At 45.7% G+C, this 24,487-nt stretch overlaps 1 protein-coding gene across 7 annotated transcripts in view; it reads right to left on the bottom strand.

Annotated features, from left to right (window-relative positions):
- The window catches only part of SPDEF (SAM pointed domain containing ETS transcription factor), a 319,442-nt gene extending 297,136 nt beyond the window's left edge, over positions 1–22,306 (bottom strand). Inside the window, exon 1 of one of the 7 annotated variants that reach the window (XM_073670630.1) lies at positions 22,092–22,306. The gene's annotated coding sequence lies outside the window, so the exon portion shown is untranslated. Of the gene's footprint in view, positions 1–21,655; positions 22,059–22,091 lie in introns of those variants that run through there. The other 6 variants (XM_073670626.1, XM_073670632.1, XM_073670629.1 and 3 more) reach the window with 6 other exon arrangements.
- Between the last annotated feature and the right edge of the window lie 2,181 nt (positions 22,307–24,487).

Raw genomic sequence — 24,487 nt, 5'->3', positions numbered from 1 at the left:
CCTTTTCCTGTTCTTTTTCCGATTCTTACCGGTACTTTTGTCACCCGTTTTTTTTGGCTGCTCCACCACCTCCTCATCCAGACTTTCATACTGGGAGGAGTTATCGGAAGCAGCAGCCTCCTCCCTCTCCATCCTCCTTATCTCCTCGCTCACCGCTTTCTCCCCCAGGGCCTCAGAGGCTCTGGCTGCAGCCTCTAGGGAGGGGACAGTCATCACCCCAGTCGCCTGAGGCTTATCCTGCCCCCTGTCCCCTCGGCGCCTCACCTGTTGCCACTGGTGGGCAGGTGTACTCGCCTCGCCTTTCCTCACTGACCCCTCAGCTCCCTTCCCGCCCCCATCCTAGATCACCACACAGGTGACACCTAATGTCACCACAGGCTGCGGCCAGATGACCTACCCAGCCACACAAGGCACCTTTCTGCAACTTGCAGCCCACGCTGAAGTGGCGGGGGTCACCGCACCTGTGGCAGACCTTCGGTTGCCACTGGTAGAAGATCAGTATCCTGTCCCTCCCCAGAAAAGCTGAGGAAGGGATGTGGGTGACAGTACCTCCTGAAACCTTCAACTTCATCATGAAGGTCCAGCCCCCTGACCAAATGCTGAACTCGTCCCTGTTCTTCTTTGGGACGTCCGTGACTTCCCCATAGCGAGAAAGCCACGTCATTATATCAATCCCAGAGAGTGACTCGTTACTTGTCAGAACGGTCACCCTCTTTACGCCATTTTGGCGAGACACCACCTGCACGGCAAAGTCTCGCTAGCCGGGCTCGTACTTCACCAGTTCAAAATTCCACCAGAAGAGCTCTAAGCCCTCTGGCCGAACAAAACTGATGTTGAAGATGGAGGTACCAAAAGGATGGATCAGGGAAAAGATGTCAGTCGCCCTGAAGTCCATCTTCAGGAGGAGCTCCACGACCCTCGCTCTTGGCGGGCATGCTTCACGGCACCTCCACCGAAGATGGACCACATTCCTCCTGGCTTCCCCCTGCCCGGCTGTCGGGAGAGACCATACTGTTTCACCCTCCCTTTTATCTTGGAAGGCAGCCTGGCCATGTCTGTCCAGCCAAAAGGCCAGGTCCACCTCTCTTCCCTCTACCTTGATCGTCCGTTCTCCGTTCTTGAGGGCCTCCAGAAAACGGCATCGCAAGTCACCATCCCTGAGGTCCAGAAGCGAGGAAACCCCCCCGAGAAGAACCCCACCCCATGCTCCCTGCTACCAACAGACACTCCATTCACGCACCCTGCCGCAGACACACTGCCATTTGCATCCTCAACCACAGACACATTCATACCCACACCATCCCCATTCATGTCTACAATCACCCCACTCGCCCTGCGGTCAATGTTTTTTCCCTTTTGGGTGCACTTTCTGTGCTCCGTTTCCTTTCCACCGTCCGCTTTACCTGTAATGTTGGTACTGCCGTCTGCTGGCGGCGTCTTCCCTGCCGGGGGTTTCTGCACGCTGAGCACTGTTGGCCCTTTAAGGACCACGCTGCAGGGCTTAAGCAGCGCAGCACCACTGTTCCCAGCATACCTGGAGCTTCCTGCCTTACTGGCAGGAAGAGAGCCAGGAGTAGCTCCTCCCCCAGCACCACCCAGCCTTGCTGCAGCACCTTTGGATGCCCGCACTGCCGGAGCCCCTGCCCCAGGTAAGCCCCCAGACACAGGGGACCCCGACAGGCAGGCACCCCCATCAGCCACAGCCCCCACACTCGCACACGCCCCCAGTGCCCGGCAGCACAGTTCTCTGGAGCCACTCCCACATGGGCGGGCCCGTCCCCCACCCGGGAAGCCACGCTCCACCCAGGAAGCCACGCCCCCAGCACCTGGCAGCATAGTACGGCCCTCTGAGGCCACTCCCACATGGGCTGGGGATGACAGGGAGGCCACACCCCCCAAAACCGGCCATGGCAGGACGCCCAAACGTGACCGGGAGCCGGGTCTACTCTCAGGGGCACTTGGTCCTGCGGCACCAGCTCCCAGGGGCACAGCACCCCCCAACGTCACACCTTTAGCCGCAAAGAGTCTGGCTACAGCAACTCCTGCGGCCGGCCCCAGGCTAGGCCACTCCCCCTCGGCATACACCAGCGGCAGAGCCCCCGGCGCTGACCCATTACTGGGCCCCAACTTCGCTGCGGACCAGCTCTGCCAGAGCCGCAGGCCCCTTACTCTTTGCCTTATCAGGTGCCTTACCAGGTGCCTGGGTCCCTAAAGGTGATCAAGTTTTAACGGATCTGTGAGTGGGGGACCCAGACACCCCAGCACACGCTGCCAGAGATGCGACCCTGGCTGTCAGTGTGCCACCAGCAGTGCAGGAGGCAGCGGCAATTACGCTCGCCGCCGCCCGCACACCAACAGGCAAACCAGATGCCAGGCCAGCCCCCTCACTCACATGGGACACAGCCTGAGCACCACCACAGTTTTTGCCTGCCGCCGGGCCGCCCTCCGCGCCATGCTCCATGTCAGACACATCCGACACACCGCCTTCATTACCACAAACAGAGACAGCGCTCTGTGTGCCATGGCCTATATTTTCCCCGCTCTCCCGCTGCAGACCCACAACAGAGCCCGAGCTGGAGTGGGTAGCGGGTGCCACACAATGGGACCGGGGGGCCCCAGAGAGGGGGACAAACACAAATTTATGTGCTACCGATGTTTTTCTTTTTGCCTTCTTTGTCTTTTTCCTCTTCATCCCGCTCCCGGTTGCCTCGTCCTCGCAGATCTCATTCCTGAACGTCAGCTGGTTAAAATGTACCGGAGACTCGATCTGCCGGATCTGCTGCATGACGAGGCAGCCCCCCTCAATGCTACTGCTACCGCCTTCCTCATCCTCCCCCTGGCTCCTGCTGCCCTCTGAAGAGCCAGAATCAGATGGGAGAGCCATTTGCTCAGGGGCTATCCCGCTGTGCGACGCCTGGAGATCACTTACCAGGCCACCAGGCGGTGGGTAGGGCGCGACCTCCTCCTCGAACTCCTCTTCCTCCTCATCATCCTCTTCTACTACCTGGCCGGAGCTCCGTGACCCCTCCAGAGATCCACCTGTCATGGCTCTGAACCGGTCATCGTTTTCCAGCTTCTCCCGGAAAGGCCCGCTGCCAGCCAAGATGACACACCGCCGGCTCTCCACCTCCTGTATGGCCCGCTTGATCCTCCTGACCTCGGCGGATAGCTCAGCCTTTTTACTGCTAGAGGCACTGTCGGACCTCTTCTGAGGTACCCTCAACTCCCCCAGAGGGATTTTAGCTTCCTTGAGGCGTCCTCATACTCGCAGAGGTTCGCGGGAGCTATAGCTAATGGTTGACTCCTTCGCCACCTTGGTGCCCCAATCAAGGTGCACCACTGCAGCACCCTTGCTCATACTCGACCTACCTCCGGGGGGAGGAGCCGCCACGGCCATGGCCTTGGGGGTCCTTCGGGTCTTCATGCTGGGTCCTGAGCCTTGGCTAGACTTGGTTGTCCTAGACGGGTTGATAATCCTCCCACCCCCCGCCGGGTTGCCAGAGGGCAGACAAAAGTCCCAGGTGAAAAATTACCTCCCTTACCAGGAGCTCTCTCCACAAGGCCAAACAGTCCTAGCAGCAGATGGCAGGCTCTGCCTCCTCCTCTTCCTGTCTGGAGCTACAGCGGACAGAACTGGAATGGACCCTCTTGCTATATGCACTGCAGTCTGCCACGTACACTGCCTGTCTGCTTAGCACTGATATCTATGCATCTGGATTAGTCCTCTGAAGGACTGTTAGTTGAGATGGATATGTGTATAATTTATTGTGGTATACCTACACTTACTAAGAAACAAACAAATCTCTCCCTAGCTCAGCAGCACCTCGTCCTACACTGCCTGATTCCGGAGTAGACTGTGAAGAGCATGGCGGTGCCAAGTCTGATATAGACCTGATGACGCTGTGCGGCCAGCTAATCACTGTAATGCCACAACCAACATGGCTGTGGCATTACAGTGTGTGGCAGACAATCCCTGCATGTTCATTGGCTCTCTAAAGAGTGCCAAGCATGCAGGGAGGGGACCCGAGCTCCTGCCGAGCTTCCCCGGAAATACTCGGCGAGCACCGAGCATCTCGAGCAGGAGATGCTCGAGTGAGTACCGAGCAGTAGCGAGCATGCTTGCTCATCACTACAGAAAGTATAATGGGTGTCATAGAAATATTAAGAATTTCTCGCAAACCGCTCTCCCCCCCTCCCTTATCGATCATCTGTCAGAGTAAAAGAAGCCCAATAGTCCAATCAAATTAACACACGAGTGTATTTCTTAGTGGCACAGGCTTGTGATAATATACATCTAGGTGAGGAAGATGCAGTTTCTGGCTTCAAAAGAATTCTCTCTCACCCCCTAGGGCATCCCCATGTGCTCGCCGGCACCAACATGAAATATGGAATATTGGAAGTTCTATACTTCCGATAATATTGGGACACATATTTTTAGAGGCCGGGTCAGCTAAGGAACACTACGCAGAATTTTACGAATCTGTGAGCCCTTCTGGTGAGCTATAATACAAAAGTACACGGTAACCAACAGCAGTCACATCATGTCTAGTCTCTAAATAAAGGTAAATTTGTAAGACAAAATATGACATCACTTGCGAGCTTCTGCCATCAACCAGCGAGAAGTTATCGCGGAAGTTAGATATTTTAATAAAAAACATGAAGGGTGGAGCCCCGCCCACATGATGCCATCACAGGGGGTGTGTGGACAGGTCACCCCTTCAGCATAAAAGACCCAGCTGAAGATGGGTCCATACTCATGCTGGGAGTATATATTTTATATAACAGGGGTCATGTTCGATAACAAATCAATTGGAGCTCCTCCCCTCCAGCTAAACTGAATCGTTTCTCCGATCTGTATAGTAAGCTTCTGTTGTTAATCCCTTTTTATTTTGTGTAACTGTTAGTGATGAGTAAGCACTAAAATTCTTGGGTGCTCGATGCTCGGGTCGAGCAAATTGGAATGCTCGGGTGCTCGACCCGAGCAACGAGGCCAATGTAGGTCTATGGGAAACTCGAGCATTTTTCAGGCGGCTCCCCCCCGGCGGTCTGCAGAGTGCCTAAAAATTGCCCAAATCGATGGGAACAGTGCTCAAATGACATGGGAATAGCATGTGGAAGACCCATGGAAGCATTTCTGTCTCCCAGGTCACTGCTGTCAACAACGTTGTCAGAGGTATTACACTACTTTTATGGACTCACAATAAAACATACAAAAACGAATCCAAAATGGATTTTCCTGGGAAATATGTTAAGGAACATCCTTTCCAGGGTAATGACTTGTATATAAGGCAAAATAACCAAAACTAAAAATACTCCACACCTTGGACTACGTTCACACGTAGCGTTTTTGATGCCTTTTTGCACTTTTGCATTGCTTTCAACCAAGACAAATGCATTCCCAGGGAAATGTCATTTTAACATTTTACAACCTTATCTGGCCATGACGTATGCGACACATCATCTGACACATCCTGTTTCATTTATGATGGAGGGACTCTGAAAGTCACAAAGCCTATTTTTATAGGGCCATCAGGCGGTCCTTACTATTCTTAAAAGGCCAGCAGTCGGCCCTCGCTATTGTTACAGAGCCATCAGCTGGCTATGCTTTGCTGTTTCCATTATTAACGAGTGGGTCTCCTATACTGTTATTACTCATAGAGAAGGCCCACAGTAATGAGTACGACATGTTCCCATTAGAATGGAGAGGGTCTGCTATACAGTTATGGGGTATGCAGTGAGTCCAACGGCTGACCAAATTTAGGAAAAACTCCACTATCAATTTAAAGACACATAGAGCAGGGCCACAGTAATGACAAATTCCCATTAGAAAGGAGAGGGTCTACCATAGCTTTGGCCTATGCAGTGAATGCAAGGGATGCCAAAAATTTGGAGGCACTCCAATGCCCCTTGGAAGAGACGTAGCGGGCCTCATGAAAAAATGTTCCCATTATTAGGAAGTGGGTCTCCCATAGTGTTGGCCTATGCAGTGAATGTAAGGGCTGACAAAAAATGGGAGGCATTCCAATGTCCTTTGGAAAACACTTAGAGGGCCTCATAAAAAAATGTTCCCATTAGAAAGGAGCGGGTCTCCTATACTTGTAATGCCCATGCACTAAGTGTATGGGCAGACAAACATTTACCCCTGGGGGGTATATATGAACATACTGTATAAAAAAAAATATTTTACGGGCATCATAAACACTCTTTAAAAAAATTATGTGGGTGTTGCATCACAGTCCACTGTGACCTTGGTGATATGGTGGTGGAGGATGAGGATGAGGAGAAGGAGGAGGACAGGAGCAAATAGCCAAAATCAGGAAGCATATACCATTGTGTGGGTGTGAAAAGGTGCATGGGAATACACCTCCCAAGAAAAGACACTGGATTTGAGTTTATGTTACGCCGCTATCATTCGGTGGTGTTGAGAAGTCTGGCCCAATCCAGCCCTTGTTCATTTTTATAAGAGTCAGCTTGTCAGCATTTTCAGTTGACAGGGACACTCGCATATCAGTTATAATTCCACCAGCAGCACTAAAAACCTCTCTGATAAAACGCTAGCGGCAGGGCAGGCCAGGACCTCCAAGGTGTAGAGAGCTAGTTCATTCCCTGTATCCACCTTGGATACCCAATAATTATAAGGCACAGAGGAATCACGGAGGATGTTGGTACAGTCGGCAAGGTACTCCCTTAGCATCTTCCCAAACTTTGCACTCCTTGTGAGATTACCCCGCACCTCAGGGCTTGTGCGATGGGAGAGGCTGAGAAAATCATCCCAGAACTTTGACAGTGTTCTCCTGCCTCTGCTGGATTGAAGTTTTGTCTCTCTCACCGGTAGTCCTTAGTTGTCCAACGAACTATGACCTCTGCCGCCAGAGTTTTCAGATGGGAATTTTTTTAATAGTTCCCGAACAAGGGCCTTCTGGTACTGCCCCATTTTTGTAGACTTTTTCGCCTCAGGAATAAGAGATATAAAAATCTCCTTGTAGCGTGGGTCTAGAAGTGTCACCAACCAGTAATGACTGTCACCCAAAATTTTGAGAATGCGAGAGTCATGGGAAAGGCAGCGTAACATAAACTCAGCCATGCGTGCCAGACTGCTAACAGGCAAGACTTCCGTGTCCTCACCAAGAGGACGAGTGACCGTGCTCTCCTCCTCCTCCTTCTCCTCCTCCTCTCTGTCCTCAGGCCATCCATGCTGAACAGACGGTATGACAGTTGTGCAGGTACTACTGTCTATACCACAAAAAACTAGCTCCTGTTCTTCCTCCTCCTCCTTCTCTTCCTCATTGTCACCCAATCCACATTGGGATGAGATGAGGCTGGGCTGTGTGTAATCACCCTATATGGTTCCTTGCTCCATCTCGTCGTGCTCCACCTGCAATGCATCCTCTTTAATTATGAGCAGAGAGCGTTTCAGAAGACAGAGAAGCGGGATGGTGACGCTAATTATGGCGTCATCACCGCTCACCATCTTGGTGGAGTCCTCAAAGTTTTGGAGGATGGTACATATGTCTGATATTCATGTCCACTCCTGAGGTCTTATGTGTGGAGTCTGAACTGAATACCAATGGCCTTGTTGATGCTGGTACTCAACAACTGCCCTCTTCTGTTCACAAATCCTTCCCAACATCTGCAGTGTAGAGTTCCAACTTGTGGGGACATCACACACAAGTCTGTGAGCCGGAGGTTGCAAATGCTGCTGAAACACGGCAAGGGCGGCGGAAGCTGTAGGTGACTTTCTAAAATGGGCATACAGGCGGCATACTTTAATAAGCATATCCGGCAGCTCCGGGTAGGATTTGAGAAATTGCTGAACCACGAGGTTAAGCACATGGGCCAGGCATGGTATGTGTGTGTGTGGCGCCCCTGCGGGTTCAGTCGCCACAGAGGTACTGCATCTCACCCAGAGATGTGGTACCCCACTCTTAGGTAAGGAGGGAGTACTACCCGGGACCCACACACTTGCATCCAATACACTCCACTTCAGTAGGGAAGGGCGAGATTGCTCCTAAGGGAGAGCACAGTCCCTAGTCCCTAGCTGAAGGGTGGAACCATGTAGTGAGTGTGGCTGGAGGAAGTGAACCAGGGGAGCACCGTCAGAAAGAGTATTAGAGTGAATGGAACCATCTAGAAAGGGTTGAGTTCAGTCAGACAGTTGGGAGTGGGAGCTCAGGAGGAGCTCCGCTCAGGAGATAGAGGAGCGGGCCTCGTCTGAGAGGCCCAGGAGAAAAGACAGAGAGGACGGGAGCAGAGGGAAGGCTCCAGAGACAGAGGGGATCCCAGGGGCATGGTGAGTGTGGATGCCACCCGTGCGCCCCCAAATCCACACGGTCGTGGAGGGATCAGGCCGCAGAGGGGACCGGCCCTTAAACTAGTGGAGAACAACCAGGCTCAGCTAGATAACCGGAGGCTGCTGTACTTGTAAGGTGCAGCTGCCAACAACCACAATTACATCGCCAAAAATGTGGCCGCATAGGGTCCAGGGGATTGCAAGTCGCCCGACAAGACCCGAGGCTACCGGCTTGGGACGGTGATTGTGATGTGCAGGTAAAGAGGGCGAAAGCCAAGCGCAGGGAAGGTGACCGAGGATGAACATAGAACAGGGTCCCGTTTAAGTACTCCTGAGAGACTTGAGAGTTTGCTGAACCCCTTCCCTGGTGAACACAGGACGACGTGGGAGGTTACACACTGACCCTTGTAACCTGGAGTCTTGAACAACTGTGAGTAAAACCTGAAGACTGCACCCCACTGTGTCCTTGAATTATTGCTGCGCCATCACCAGCCCTGCACTACAAAACACCAGCAACATCTACCTCATAAAACCCTTTTTTCCTGCCCTTGAGCTTAGCTCTGCCTGTGGAGAGCTGAACCAACTCTGCTGTGTCACCATCAGCTCCAGAGGATCTACACCGCAGCAGCAGCCCCATATAGCCGCTTACCACAGGTGGCATCATGAACATTATCTCTAAAAACTTTAGTCCCCTTTCCTTTTAGTTTTCTCTTTAATTGACCGCCCTGGGTCACGGACCGGGTCACTGCCACCATGACTACCCCAATCCAGGACCGGCCCAGCTGCTGAGTACTCCACGGCCCAGGGGGCGCGTCATTTGAGCTCGCCTTGCCTCAGAGCCGCCACCAGGTTCCGGCCATTGTCACACACTACCATGCCTGGCTATAGGTTCAGCGGTGTGAGCCACAGATCTGCCTGCTCTTTCAGAGCTGTTCACAACACTTCAGCATTGTTTGGTTTGTCACCTAAGCAAACATATTAGCTTCAACACAGCCTGTTACTGCTTGGCCGAGGCAGTGCTGCAGTGCTTCCAGCTTGTGACTGATGTGGGCATTTCAGAGATGGAGGCTGAAGAGGAGGGGGAGGCTGAGGAGGATGAGGTGCAGGAACTGTAGACTGTGGGGACAACCTTGATTGACTTAGGGCCTGCGATCCTTGGCGTCAGGAGGACGTGTTCCGTCCCAAGGTCCGACTGGGTCCCGGCTGTTATGATCTGCAACATGTACTAAGGAAAGATAAGGGAAAACTGTCCCTACAGTAAAACTAAGCTGAATCCCTATGATGTAGCGGGCTGCCTGTTCCTAGCAAACAGACCCGCCTTAGTCCTCGGCTAGTCTGAATGAAGACCTATAGCATAAGGGGAGGGGTCCCTAATAGAACTAAGGACTGGGACAAAAATGGGACACCTCCTAAACAGAAGTTGTTGCAGAACACAAAAAGATAAACAGGCAAAAAAGTACTAGAGGTCCCAGAAGGACCAAACGAACTGACAGAGAAAGGCACAGAAGCACCTGGCTAGAGAAACATTCAAACACTGAAGTCCAGCACAGCCACAAGGGTGGAGCTGGAATATAAAGGCAGATGGTCACGTGACTGCAAAACACAAGATGGAAAAAGCAAACAGGAGGGTTCTAACACCTGCCGCCATCAGGTTGCAGAATGCTTCCGTCTCCACGAGTCTAAAAGGCAACATTTCGAGGACAAGGAGTAACAAAATGTGGGAATTTAATAGTGTGGCCTGTGGGGCGTTGGCTGCGTATTTGCGCTTTCATTCCAAAGACTGAGGTATGGACAACTGAACGCTGCGCTGGGACAAGAATGTGGACGTGCTTCCTGATACTTCTACTTGAGAGTGTGCAATGACAGGTGCAGGGCAGGAGGCATCTTCGCATGCACCATCGACAGGCTTGCCTGCACAACAGCAGAAGAGGCAGTGGTGCCACCCGCAGACATTGTTCCTGGACCCTGGGGTTCGGCCCACAAAGTCGGGTGCTATGCTGCCATGTGTCTGATCATGCTGGTGGTGGTCAGGCTGGTCATTTTGCCACCCCTGCTGATGCTGGCATGGCAGGTGGTGCAAATGGCCTTTTTGGGGTTATCGGCAAAGTCTTTAAAAAACAACCAGACTTGGGAAGACCTAACAGTTGTACTGGCAACTTCCTTCGTGTTGGTGTTACGGGGAACAGTTGCCTGCCTTCTTTCTGCGGCCACCACACTCCTTCTTCCTGCCTGTTGGGGTGCTCTGCCTCCCTCCCCCTGTGTACTGCTATCCTCGCTCTGCATGTCCTCCTGCCAGGTTGGGTCAGTTACTATATCATCCACCACCTCATCTTCCATTTCCGCACTCTGGTCCTCCTCCTGACTTTCTGGCAATTGTGTCCCATCATCGTCCACCTCTTGTGACACTTTCCCACCATCCCCTTCGTGTGAATGTGGCTGCTCAAATATTTGGGCATTGTTACATGCGATCTCCTCTTGCCCCGCTTCAAGTGGACCGGGCGAGAGGCCCGAATCTATAAATGGAAAAGTGAACAGCTCTTCGGAGTGTCCAAGTGTGGGATCAGTTGTCTCCGGTCACTCGGCATGGTGGGAGGAAGGAGGTTCAGGGTGAAGAATATGTGGTCCAGACTCACAGCTACTAAGACTTGATCGTGTGGAAGACAAGGTGGTGGTGGTGGTGGCTAAATGACTGAAATCATTATCTGCTATCCAACCAGTAACCTTTTCACACTGCTCTAAGTTCAATAATGGTGTTCTGCGGTCCCCTGTTAATTGGGACAGGAAGGTCAAGCGAGATGATGTGGGTATTTGTAGTGGCACAATTTTAGCTTGCCCACGGCCTCGGCCTCTGCATGCACCATCACCATCACGTCCAGTTCCCCGTCCCTTGCCACGTGCCTTGCCCATTTTAAATGGTGGACAATATCTTCCACGCTGACTACAAATGACTGAATTTGGAGCGAACTTATATGTGATCAGTGTGACGGACAAACCATAGTTTTAAATACCTGACCTGTAGGTAACTATTTTGAACAGCAAACTGGTGTCAATAGCTTCACTGACACACTGAAATTTTTTTTAATGGAGGCCAGAAATGGCAGTATTTTCTGAAAACATATATGTGATCTATCTGACAGAGAAAACAGTTTTAAATACCTTGCCTGTATGTAACTATTTTGAACAGCAAACTGGTGCCAGTTTTAAATAGCTGGATTTTTAGCGCTGTAATATGGAAAGGACCTGGCTGTATTCTGCAGTACCAACAAGCAAATGGTGCAGAAAAACTGTGTTCTCTGGATTGCTTTTTAAGCAAATAATGAGGATTAAAATCCCCCAAAAAATTATTCCTGGCCCCTGAGACCTGGGCCTATTTCTAGAAATATCTAACAGCAGCAGCAGCAACAGACAGAACCGGAATGGAGCCTCTTGAGCTATGTGCACTGCAGTCAGATATATACACTGCCTGCCTGACATCTGCAGATGGATTAGTCCTCAGAAGGACTGTTTGTTCAGATGGATATGTGTCTCTAATATAGTTTGGTACACCTACTCTAACTAGAAACAAGCAAATCTCTCCCTAGCTCAGCAGCACCTCTTCCTACCCTGTCTGATTCCGGAGTGACTGTGACGAGCATGGCGGCGCCAGGTCTGATATAGACCTGAAGACGCTGTGCGGCCAGCCAATCACTGTACTGCCACAACCAACATGGCTGCGGCATTAAAGTGAGTGGCAGGCAATCTCTGCATGTTCATTGGCTCTGGAAAGAATGCCAAACATGCAGGGAGGGGACCCGAGCTCCCGCCGAGCAACCCTGGAAATACTCTGCGAGCGCCAAGCATCTCGAGCAGTGAGATGCTCGGGCGAGCACCGAGCACTAGCGAGCATGCTCACTCATCACTAGTAACTGTATATTCTGTACTGTATTGTCTCCTTTTGTAAAACCTTTTGTATATTTTTCATAAACACTGCCTCCCTTTTGGATTAAATATAAAATGTAATAGTCTGTTCCTTCTGTCCTGTAATCGTTCCTCCCCCGAAGCCATACGCTACCAGAAAGCAGGCGTTCGATCAGGCCTGTATTGTATTTTAAAGCTGATCGGTGGTGGCAGCGAATAAGCATAATTGGGCTATCGTGAAGCTGTCAGTGACTTACGGGGGTGTATACACATATTCCATGCGTTGGAATCCAGAACTGTGTACACCATACACTTTCAACTCACTTGCCGATAGCTGCGTAGTGAGTAATCGAGATCGTGTGTGCTCCATACAGTATAATGGGCCCCACATAGTGCTCCATACAGTATAATGGGCCCACATAGTGCTCCATGAAGTATAATGGCCCCACATAGTTCTCCATATGGTATAATGGCCACACATAGTGCTCAATACAGTATAATGGCCACACATAGTGCACAATACAATGTAATGGGCCCACCTAGTGCTCCATACAGTATAATGGCCCCCGATAGTGCTACATAAAGTATAATGGACCACATAGCACTCCACATAGTATAAAGAATCCCACATAGTACTCCATACAGTATTATGGCTCCCACATAATGCTCCATACAGTATAATGGCCCTCATATAGAGCTCCATACAATATAATAGGCCCACATTGTACTCCATACAGTATAATAGCCTCACATTGTGCTTCATGCAGTATAATGGCCTCATATAGTGCTCCATACTGTATAATGGCCCCACATAGTGCTCCACACTATATATTGGCCCCACACAGTGCACAATACAGAATAATGGGCTCACATAGTGCTATATACAGTATAATGGGCCATATATGCTGCTCCATGCAGTATTTTGGACCCACATTGTTCCATGCAATATGATGGCCCTACACAGTGTCCATACAGTAGAATAGCCTCACATAGTGCCCCATACAGTATTATGGCCTCATATAGTGCTCCATACAGTACAATTGCCTCACATACTCTTCCATACAGTATAATGGACCCAAATAGGGTTTCATACAGTATACTGGCCCCCCTTGTGCTCTATACAGTATAATTGCACCACATAGTGCTCCATAAAGTATAATGGCTCCACATAGTGCTCCACACAGTATAAAGAGTCCCACATAGTACTCCATAGAGTATAATGGCCCCCACATAGTGCTCCATACAGTTTAATGAGCCCCATATAGAACTTCATACAGTATAATATGTCCACATAGTGCTCCATACTGTACAATGGCCCCACATAGTGTTCCATATAGTATAATGGGCCCACATAGTGCTCCATGCAGTATAATGGTCCCATATAATGCTCAATACTGTATATTGGGCCCACCTAATGCTCCATACAGTATAATGGCCCCACGGTGTTCTATGCAGTACAGTGGCCTCACATAGCGCTCAATACAATATAAAGGGTCTCGCAAAGTGCTCCATACAGTATAATGATCCACACATAGTGTTCCATACAGTATAATGAACCCACATAGTGCTTCATACAGTATAATGGCTTCACAGTGTTCCATACAGTATAATTGACCACACATAGTGCTCCTTACAGTAAAAGGGGCCTCATAGTGTTCCATACAATATAATAGGTAGCACATATTGTGTCATATCATATAATGGGCCATATATGGTTCTCCATACAGTATATTGGATCCACATAGTGTTCCATACAGTATAATGGCCCCACACAGTGTCCATACAGTATAATGGCCTCATACAGTACTCCATACAGTATAATGGCCTAATATAGTGCTCCATACAGTATAATGGCCCTACATAGTCCTCCATACAGTAAAATGACTTCACATAGTACTCCATACATCATAATGGCCCTTCATAGTGCTCCATACAGTATAAAGTGCCCCACATAATGTTCAATACAGCTATACAGTAAAATGGCCCCACATAATGTTCAATACAGCTATACAGTAAAATGGCCCCACATAGTGCTCCCTACACCCTACAGTATAATGTGCTCGACATAGTGCTCCATACAATATGATGGGTCCACCTAGTGCTCCATATAGTATAATGGGCCCCATTTAGTGTTCCATACAGTGTGATGGCCCAACAAAGTACTCCATGCTATATAATGGCTTTACATAGAGCTATATACAATATAATGGCCTTACACAGTAACCTGTACAGTATAAAGGGCCGCATGTAGTGCTCCACACAGCATAACAAGTCCCACATTGTACTCCATACAGTATAATAAGCCCGCATATTGCTCCATACAATCGAATAGGCCCCAGATAAAAAAAAAAAAATGACTCACCGCTACCTGTTCTACCATTTCTCTGGTCTCCTTATGGTGTCTTCAGATCCTCTGTACATTTCGGTACAGCGGGTGTATTGTAATGACGTCATTGCGCCCGCTGAGACGTCATATGCAGAGGAGGAATGATGGGAGAACGAGCATCAGTTGACACTTCCTCCTCCGTCATTGTTTTCAACTGTAAGTTTCAACTGTAGTTGAAACTGTGATGCTGGGTGAAAGCGCGATGCCGAGCGTGGAACCAGGGGGCCAGATATACTCATCTTGCACGCCAGAGTTTGACATATGTGATGTATGTCATCACTGCTTCCAAAACTCAAAATAATCAATATATCTAAACTGTCTCAGAAGGTTGATCTTGTTTGCAGCAGCAAATTTCTCATTTGATCTCCTGAAATCGACAGAATGAATATGTACATATGCTACAGACCTATCCCACACCCATAGACAATCATTTGTAAACAAACCATGTCTACTCCCTAGCAGCTGTGATCCCAGAAGCTTATATTAGAAAGTGAAGTTTCAAAGGATGAAATCAGATACAATATGTAAAAGACCCATTCTTGTATATAATAAAATGTGAAAACTGTTTCATAACTTTTTTTCATCTATGCTGAGGTTTGTCAATTTGATGAAGGTATAGGCATGCTATTATTCTATGGCCCTTTAGAACATTTCCTGCTTTGTCAAGTATAGTTTGTTTAAAGGATTATTGTATATCAAAATCACTTATCATGAAAGTGTATGTTCTTACCAGCTTTGTGGAACTGGTAAAAGTAAGATCACAGTTGGTTTAAGAACGTTTACATCCACATTATTAATTACATATATCTCTGCTTCATTATGGGAACAGAAATACAAAAAAATGGCATTAAGGGTCTTATTGACAGGGATGAGGTCCGTTGGGTTTCAAGGAAGCGGATCATCATTCTTTTAACAGGAATCTGTAAGGATTATGCTTTATTCCTTTTCCTCTCTCAAACTATTCCTTCTCAAAATAATTTTTACAATTAAAAAACTTGTAAGTACATTTCACTAAGCCCACAAGGTATGTCAGTTTGTGTCTCTTGGCAGAGTCAGTTGAATCAGTTGTTCGTGCACAGTCTTGAGATGATTTGCTTATATAGTGACGCTGTAGGACTAGCTGCTCAACAAATGCAAACAGTACACTTCCATGTCATTTGTTTTATTTTTGACAGTTTTCTAGTCTCTGTTTTCAGTTCTGGGAAAACTAGTGTAATGATCAAGATTGTGACAATTGGTAATGTTCAACAAATTATGGCCAATATTCAAAATATAGGACATATAACAAAATATTTTACTACACTTTGACAAAAGATGGTATATTGTAATTGTGAACCTGCAGAACAGCGCTAAACCCTATTATTCAGGGAAATGACTTTGATACAGGTAACTGTTTCTCTTTATGGTGAAAGTGCAGTCATTACAGGATTCTTCCTTTACAGAAGTAGGAAACCTATAGATGTTGTAGCTCAGTCAATTATTCCTGAAGTATTTATATGCCACCAAGTCTGAATTGTAAAGTTCTGCGGAATATGTTCACGCTATAGAAATAAAAATTATTATTATTATTACTAGTAGAATTGAGAGTCCTAATATTCTACAGACAAGTGCTGTGCGTCATAAGAAATGTTACAGTCCACACTGAATCACAAAGAATTTCAAAGCCGGTAAAAGTAGGGAGATCAAAAAGCAACCAAATTAGTATAGATTGGTACAGGTAGTCACAAGGGATTAAAAAGTCTCCATATCACTAGCAACCAGAGACCAAATGCTAGAAAATGACCAGAGAACATAACTCGCTGCTAATCAAGATGGTCTTGAGAGCTGTAAGGTACTAGTTCTGATGTTTTTATACTATGCTGTAAGAAAGTATTATTGACCTTTGATGGAGGCCAAAATATTTCATAGTGCTGAAAAAAACATGTATCCCACACATAAGTAATATGCAAAGTGTATACAATGTTCATACAGCGTGAAGTTATCAGTGCTTTGTGGCTTATGTTTGGGAGAAGTCAAATAGGGAGTCAATAAGCAAAGCCTATGTTCACAGTAATTTCTATTGGTGTGGAGATGAGAGCATTGAAAGTAGAGAATAGAGATGCTGTTTCTCAAACATATAACCATTTGCAATAAATTTGACAGATGCATAGTTAGATGCTATTTTTGTAGTTTCTCTGCCATGTGACAATCCATGTTATAAAGCCAATAATATAAACAGTCCCAAGCCTGTATGGTCTTCAGGTCCATTATAACGTATATATCTATAGCTGTCCCTTTCTCATACCATTTTTTTTTTTTAACATTAATGTTTTTCTTATTAATGTACCGTTTATTGTATATTGTAGTTCTAAGGATTGCACAAAGTTGTACTGTTTTATTATTTTTAATAAATATAACAATAAGGTAAAATGTCATATGTTAAGAAAAAGCCTTCATTCACAGTGTTCGATTCCACTGATTTTGGGGAAGAGAAGAATTGGACATTCTGAAGTTAAATACCCAGTCCTTTTCCCTTTCTTCACTACGGAGAAAAGCCACTTACTCCGACGCCTGGCAACAGCTTACTCTCCTTTGTTCATACAGGACACTTGCATCCTCAAATAAGTGTGTATGCTTATGCGGATGTGGAAGGACAGAAAACTATCGGATGTGTAAGACCACCATTAGTAGCAAGTTACATGTTACTAAAATAGCAAGAAAAATGACAATTTCAGTGCAAAATCTTACAAATGATGAGCGTTACAGGTTTAACTCGATATGATTCACACAGCACGACGAGGAAGCTGAGTTGCTACCTTTACTGACATATTATTAATACTACTGATGCCAAAGAGGAAAAATAATTAAGACTCATTCCAAATAGTTTTACTGAAAAATAATCAGAGCTTAAATTTTTACTGTCAATGAGAAGCACTCACTTTACAGTCCTGAATTATACTTTATCATGTAATGAAATATTTATTGCGCTGTTCCCAGGCTTTCCTCCCAGTCAGTTCTATAGAAAGAAAAAATTCAGACCTCATTCACAGTGCCGTTTTACAGCCTTACACAATGTCTGCGTTTTATGGAGCAATCGAAAAACACCCCAAAATGTCTATAGGTCTCTACTATACCCTTGTAAATTATCCATTTTTTTAGTAGAAGATATTTCAATAATATGACACTGTACAAAGCTACCAGACAACAGTATATTGAGTGCCTAAGTTGATGCGATACCTACACATAGGGGGATGTGATACCTAAACTATAAGTCATAGGGGGTGACTCATCAAGACCAACGATTCATGGGTTTTGATGAGGGGGGGGCGTTTTGATGCTCACAGGTCTTAATGGATAAGGTGAGGGGTGTAGTGGCATGTGCCTCTATATGTGCCTCACAACAAAGCTTATTCCAGCCCTTCATGAATTTTGACAAACGGGAGGCGCTATGTCCGTCTCACCCTGTTCTGCACCAGCCCAATTTGTTGGAGCTGGGGCAAAAAAGTCACTATTTTTCACAATCTTGCATTTGAGCAAAAAATGTGACTTTTCAAAAAAATTCTCTCCATAAATTTGGGAATAAAGATTTGATGAATCTCCACCATAGACTTTACTATGTGCATGAATCCTGAACTTGGCAATATAACCATGATAGTCTTTGTCCCACTGCATTACATAGATATTAATTGTTAGTGTGACTTAGACTACAGTCACACTTACGTGTCTATTTTTTAAAATCTGTGTCAAGTGGATAGTATTTCTCCAGTATTTCTTCTCTTGCCTCTGTTTTACACCTGTGTTGCAGCCATTATTTTCTCATCCATATTTTAAAAACTAAAAGAGGGAGATGTGGCGCCCCTGAGGGTTCAGTCGCCACAGAGGTACTGCACCTCACCCAGAGGTGTGGTGTCTCCCTTCTCTCAGGTAAGGAGGGAGTGCTGCATGGTACCCCAAACACCTGCATCCAACACTACACTGCTCCAGGCTGGCTGGAGGGGCAACATGCAGAACGCAGCTGCTGAGCCCTGACCCTGGCTGGAGTGGGGGGAACCCAAAGGTAGGGGGAACCAGTAGTGGGTGTGGGTGGAGGAAGTAGTTAGAAGGAGCACTTTGGTAGGAGTATAAATAGGGAACCCATCTTAGGGTGGCAGTTCAGTTCTAGGGAGCAGTTCAGAAGAACAGCTCGGGACAGTTCAGAAGAACAGTCCGGGAGCAGAGTCTCATTAGGAGATCTGCTCCACAAGTAGGGCCAAGTCAGGAGGCCCAGGAGGGGAGCAGGGAGTAGGCTCCATTCTAAGAAAGGATCCTAGGGGGTACGGCGCGTGCAGGACGGCATCGGTATGCCCCGCATCTGTCAGAAGACAGAGGGATCGAAGCCGCATTCTAGTCTCCTGAGGGTCAAGCAAGTCTGTATAACTCCGACGGACAGGAGGGACTTCAGAGTACCTGAACAGGTACCTGAGAGTGGGCAGTGCAGAGCAAGAGGGAGAAAGACCAGTGTAAAGACGGTCAAAATAGGAACACGAGAAAGTGGGGTTCTGCCAGGTATTCCCAAGCTGCCTGAGGAAGGATTGAACCCCTGCCCGGTGAACGTAGCGTGACGCGGGAGGCCTTAACCTGTACAGTGCACCTGTGGACTGCTTTAAGAACTGTGAGTAAAGACACGGATGACTGCACTGCACCGCCTCTGTCCAATTATTTCGTTCGCGCCATCACTCCCTCCCTGCACTACAACGCCCAGCGCAACCACCATTCACTTACACTGCCCTGAGGCCTGCTCCACCTGTGGGGAGCCATCCCATCACAAGCTGCCCTAACATCTGCCTCAGAGGACTGTTGCAGCGCTGGTGATCCTCACCAGACACCACCGGTGGCGTCACGAACTGTCTAAAAATAACCCCTTTTTGCACTGACCGCCCTGGGTCACAGACCGGGTCAGCCACCGTGATATTCCCTGCCAACCGGCATCTAGAGGCCCAGCTGCCGAGTACCCCACGGCCCTGGGGGCGCGTCAGACCCCTGAACTTTTATTATTTATATATTGTCTCTTAAAGCGCACCTGTCAGCAGGATTGTGCTCAGTAAACTACATACACTGTCAGGTGGGTGACATTACACTGATTAAAATGATACTTTGGTTGATGAAATGTGTAATCTTTACTTTCAGTTTGGAGATAATGATATGCTCGTGCTTCGGGGCAACCTGTGGGGTGGCTCTATCTGGTGCTCTGCTTACATATTCATCTGTATGCTCTTATGACAGCTCACTATGCCTTCACTGGCCTGCCTCCTATTTTACATAATGCATCTAGTAGTGCGGGGCTAGTTAAAATAGGAGGCAGGTCAGTGAAGGCACGGTGAGCTATCATAAGAGCATACAGATGAATATGTAAGCAGAGCAGCAGATAGAGTGCCCCCCACAGGCCGCCCCGAAGCACGAGTGCTATCATTATCTCCAAACTGAAAGTAAAGATTACACAAGAACCACAGGACAGATTTCATCAACCAAGGTATCATTTTAATCAGTGTAATGTCACCCACCTGACAGTGTATGTAGTTTACTGAGCACAATCCTGCTGACAGATGCGCTTTAGCAATGAACAATGAATAATGAATGATAAAATGGAGGGAATACAGTGTATAAAGTATATCTTTCATGTTTCATCAGTGTTATACAAATCCCCATAAAGTTTAATGGCCGTGTTTGAGCTGCAAAACGGACGAAAATAGGACTTGTAATAATTTTCATGGACCAGACATTGATATATGAAACTCTATGGGATCATGTGCTGTCCAGGAGAAACATGGATAAGTGAATGTAGCCTTAAATCAAAATGCATGTTTAGTCAGGTTAAGCACATTTTTTTCTGTAATTTTAGGAAACTGAGGTTTACAGATAAATCACACATGCTACATTTCTATTTTAATACATTTTGGACTATTTTACTATTGAATTTAAATACAATTGCTGGGATACCTCATTAGAAAACCATCAGACTATTGCAGTGGCAGAAAATGATTGCTCTACTCAAGGTAATTGCTTCTGGGGATCAATTGTAATTGTGCTATATATGTTGCTCAGTTGTGTTTGAAACACTAAAATCTCATATATTCCAGTGGTTGAACAGAGATAAAGACATGTTTAAGCTTGTTAAAAGAGACCAGGCTCTGTATAATGAAAGTCCTTTCTTCCAAGGAATAAGATAAGGAGAATAGCAACCATAGTTCTACTAAGGTCAAATGGTTTATTCCCAGAGCATATTTCATCTCCACACGTTTTATACCCCTAATTGTTTAGGGTAATTCAATTCTTTATGAAATACTACAAAGGCAAAAAAGTATTACTACCAAAATGTAAAACAAGACTTTGACCATATTTCTATATTGTAAAGTAAAGGAATAAAATTAATTTAAAAATATATAAAAAAGTGCCAGCAATTGTAAATATTACCCACAAATAGACATACAGTTGAACAGTAGGACTACAAAATACAATTTATAGTTGTGGGCAGTTAGTTGCTCTTTATAAGCTCTTAATTGTAAATAAGAATAAAAAATCTTTGAAACACTACAAAGTCTTTGCACAGAGCGTCCTGTACATAAAAACACAATGACACATGAAATCATAAGGGACACACAGAGATATACTAAACTCCTATGATCTTGTCATCTTTTCTGTGCCATCTATGGTTCAATATAGCTTGACAACAAAAAACTTTGCTTTTGGTCCACTTAATGGACATCCTGATTTTTGAGAAAAAAGTTTGCCTCCAGGAACTTTCAGAAGTTGGCTAAATAATTATAGGATACGGTAGGAACGAGTTAATAATAGAGGACAAATTTCTGAAAAACTCCTTATTTTACCCGCTAACAACACATGTAACATAATATCAAGAATGGAACCAATTCGAAAAATAACATGTTCTACAACAAGACCTGACATGTACTATACACTGCATGTGACACTAAAAGGTACAAGACACAAGATGGGTGTAAAGCAACACAGATCCAAAATGCAAACATTGTTAAAATTAAATCTCAAGGTAGATTTAAAGACCAGATAAGTATTAAACAATTTCTTTAAAGTTGTTCTTAAAATATTACCTGCCCAAAATGAGAGTATCTTGCAAGATTTTAGTGTTATTTATGTCAATTCTTTCACACTTCTCTTTTACCTCTGTATTATCTTGATCTCTTTGCCAGTGTTTATTTCAGTTCTCTCCTTTCCCTCCTCTTTTTCTCTAAGTCTCTCTCTCCTCCCTCTGTCTCTCGCTGACGATGCTTTAAATCCTGGAAGAGACACGTGTCCCTGTTGCAAGGGATGTCTCTCCCATTTTCTTCTTCCTTCTCACCTTATCGTGAATTCCTTATGGCATACTAGTTATGTTTTGGCTTCAGATTTATCATCAAAAACTATCTTATTATTATTATTTCTGATGCTGTTTTTACCACTGTTTCTGCTACTATTTCTGCTAACACTTATTTAATTTCTTCTTTACTTTTTGTGTGTTCCATATCACTTTTTTAGTTTTTTTTTTACCTTAAGCCCTTTTCTTTTCTCTTTTCGTGGATTCACAATTCTTTCTTCACACTACCTTCTCTCTCTTTCTGCTTTCTTAGTTGTTTTCTTCCTCTCTCCCATGGAATCATCTTAGTTTATATAGTACTGTCCCTTACCTGAGTAAACACACCCTGTGTGCTCACATTTAACAGGTGCAGGACCTGCCCGCTTAACCCTTCGGGGAAACTCAGGCACTTTAAAACAGTTGTATAGCTCTGCAAACAAAAGATATAATAAAATACATTAACATGATGTATATCACATGTATATGCATATATACACACATATATATATATATATATATATATATATATATATATATATATACATACACACATATATATATGCACAGTGGGGAGAATAAGTATTTGATACATTGCCGATTTTGCAAGTTTTCTCACCTACAAAGAATGGAGAGGTCTGTCATTTTTATTGTAGGTACACTTCACCTGTGAGAGACAGAATCTAAAAATAAAAAAACAGAAAATCACATTGTATGATCTTTACATAATTTATTTAATTGCATAAGCATATGTATTTTCCCCACTGTATATATATAAATAATATATACATATATATACATATCTATATCTAAATATAAATATATAGACATATATATATATATATATATACATATATATATATATATGCTTGTATATGTATTGGAGGCATCATTGCTGCATCATGTTGGTGCTGCTGTTTAAACATTTTTATAATGTTCATCTCATGTGACTTGGCTAAGCAAGTCTTCTCAGTGTTTGCTTTTCTCCTTGTTGGCTGTTTAAAAAAAACTGTCACCCTTTTCTGGGTAACAATACATGTTTTATTACAATATACTTCAGGCAGATAATTGAAGGGGTTTTTCAATATACTATTTTTTATAAAGGCAGGGAGGCAGGGAATGTTGTAAAATAGTTAAATTAGTTAATGTATGAGATGCTCAAGTAGTCTCAACAGGGAGAAGGGAGAGATGACATCTAACAACTGACTGTTGTTGTTTGTGATTGGCTGCAGCAGTTAGGTGCCTGAAAAGGGCCATCATCCAATGCACTGTGATGTCCCATTCCAGGCACATTACATTTTTATCAGACAATTTGATCCAATGAAATCAGTTTTCTTAGGCTAAAGACATACCATATTTGTGCACTTTCAATAGAAATGCCAGGAAAATCTGTTTAAAGTAATGAGTCCATGGATTTTACTTATGTGTGCCAAAATGGTACCCCTTTGTAATAAGTTGAGCCAGTATACATAACTCCATCAGCTCCAGCTGTATAATATAGTTTAATGTACTATTGAAATGATACAACTGAAAAAGAAAGTCAGATGAGCAAACTTATTTTTTTCACCTAATCAATTTAGTCTTTGGCCCTGATTGTTAAGAATGACATTTTTAATGAAGAGAACACTGAAGTATGATGCTCCAAATTCAATCAAGGGCTTGTGCCGTCTTCTGGTAAAAGTCTGCAGTTACTCTATGTGATTCTCATTTGGTCTGACATGCACTGTGAGCTGTGAGGTCTTATATAGACAGGTGTGTGTGCCTTTCCAAATCAAGTCCTATCAGTTTAATTAAACACAGCTGGATTCCAATGAAGGAGTAGAACCATCTCAAGGAGGATCACAAGGAAATGGACAGCATGTGACTTAAATATGAGTGTCTGAGCAAAGGGTCTGAATACTTATGAACATGTGATATTTCAGTTTTTCTTTTTTAATAAATTTGCAAAAATTTCTGTAACATCCCTGGCGGCATGCTGGCATGGCTTACCATCTCCCACCATGCAAGACCGCCAACTTACCTATCAGTCCAGGCTGCACACTTTGCTCCATTACTTGCTGTGTGCATGTCTCTTGTCTGATTGCTTAGTGCGGCGGCCCTGTTACTTCCTGATTCTTAAAGTTACAGTGTGCGCAGCCTATTGCTGTGAGTCACTGGATACTTAAACCCCCTCCACCTAGTAGGAGGTGCCTGAGCAACACTTTCTTTCAGTGTGTTCTGTGCAACTGAGTTGCCAGGTCCTGTCCTGTATCTTGTCTGTTTCCGCCACCCTGGGGACTGAGTACCCAGGCCCGTTACCTGTATCTGTGACTTCTAGTCTGTTTCCGCCACCCTGGGGGCTGAGTACCCAGGCTCGTTCCTGTATCTTGTTCCAGGTTCAGTTCCTGTCTGAACTGTGTCCTAGCCTGTTACCACTTTGTCTCTATGTCCGATCCTTCCCTTTTCCTGCAGTGTCTGAACCTGCACCTAACTCCAACTCGTTGTCTCTGTACTTCTGTTTGTGAGTTTTGTGTCCACTCGCTACTTCATTGCAAGTACCTTGTGTGTATCTGGTTCTGCTTGTCCCGTTTCCCTGCCCCCGTATCTACCTCCT

This window comes from Phyllobates terribilis, unplaced genomic scaffold (assembly GCF_046119375.1).
Source record: "Phyllobates terribilis strain yellow unplaced genomic scaffold, ASM4611937v1 Scaffold_2__4_contigs__length_985480577, whole genome shotgun sequence".
In the NCBI taxonomy this organism is placed as follows: domain Eukaryota; kingdom Metazoa; phylum Chordata; class Amphibia; order Anura; family Dendrobatidae; genus Phyllobates; species Phyllobates terribilis.
The sequence above is the reverse complement of the archived record's forward strand: the minus strand, read 5'-3'. Positions and strand labels throughout refer to the sequence as shown.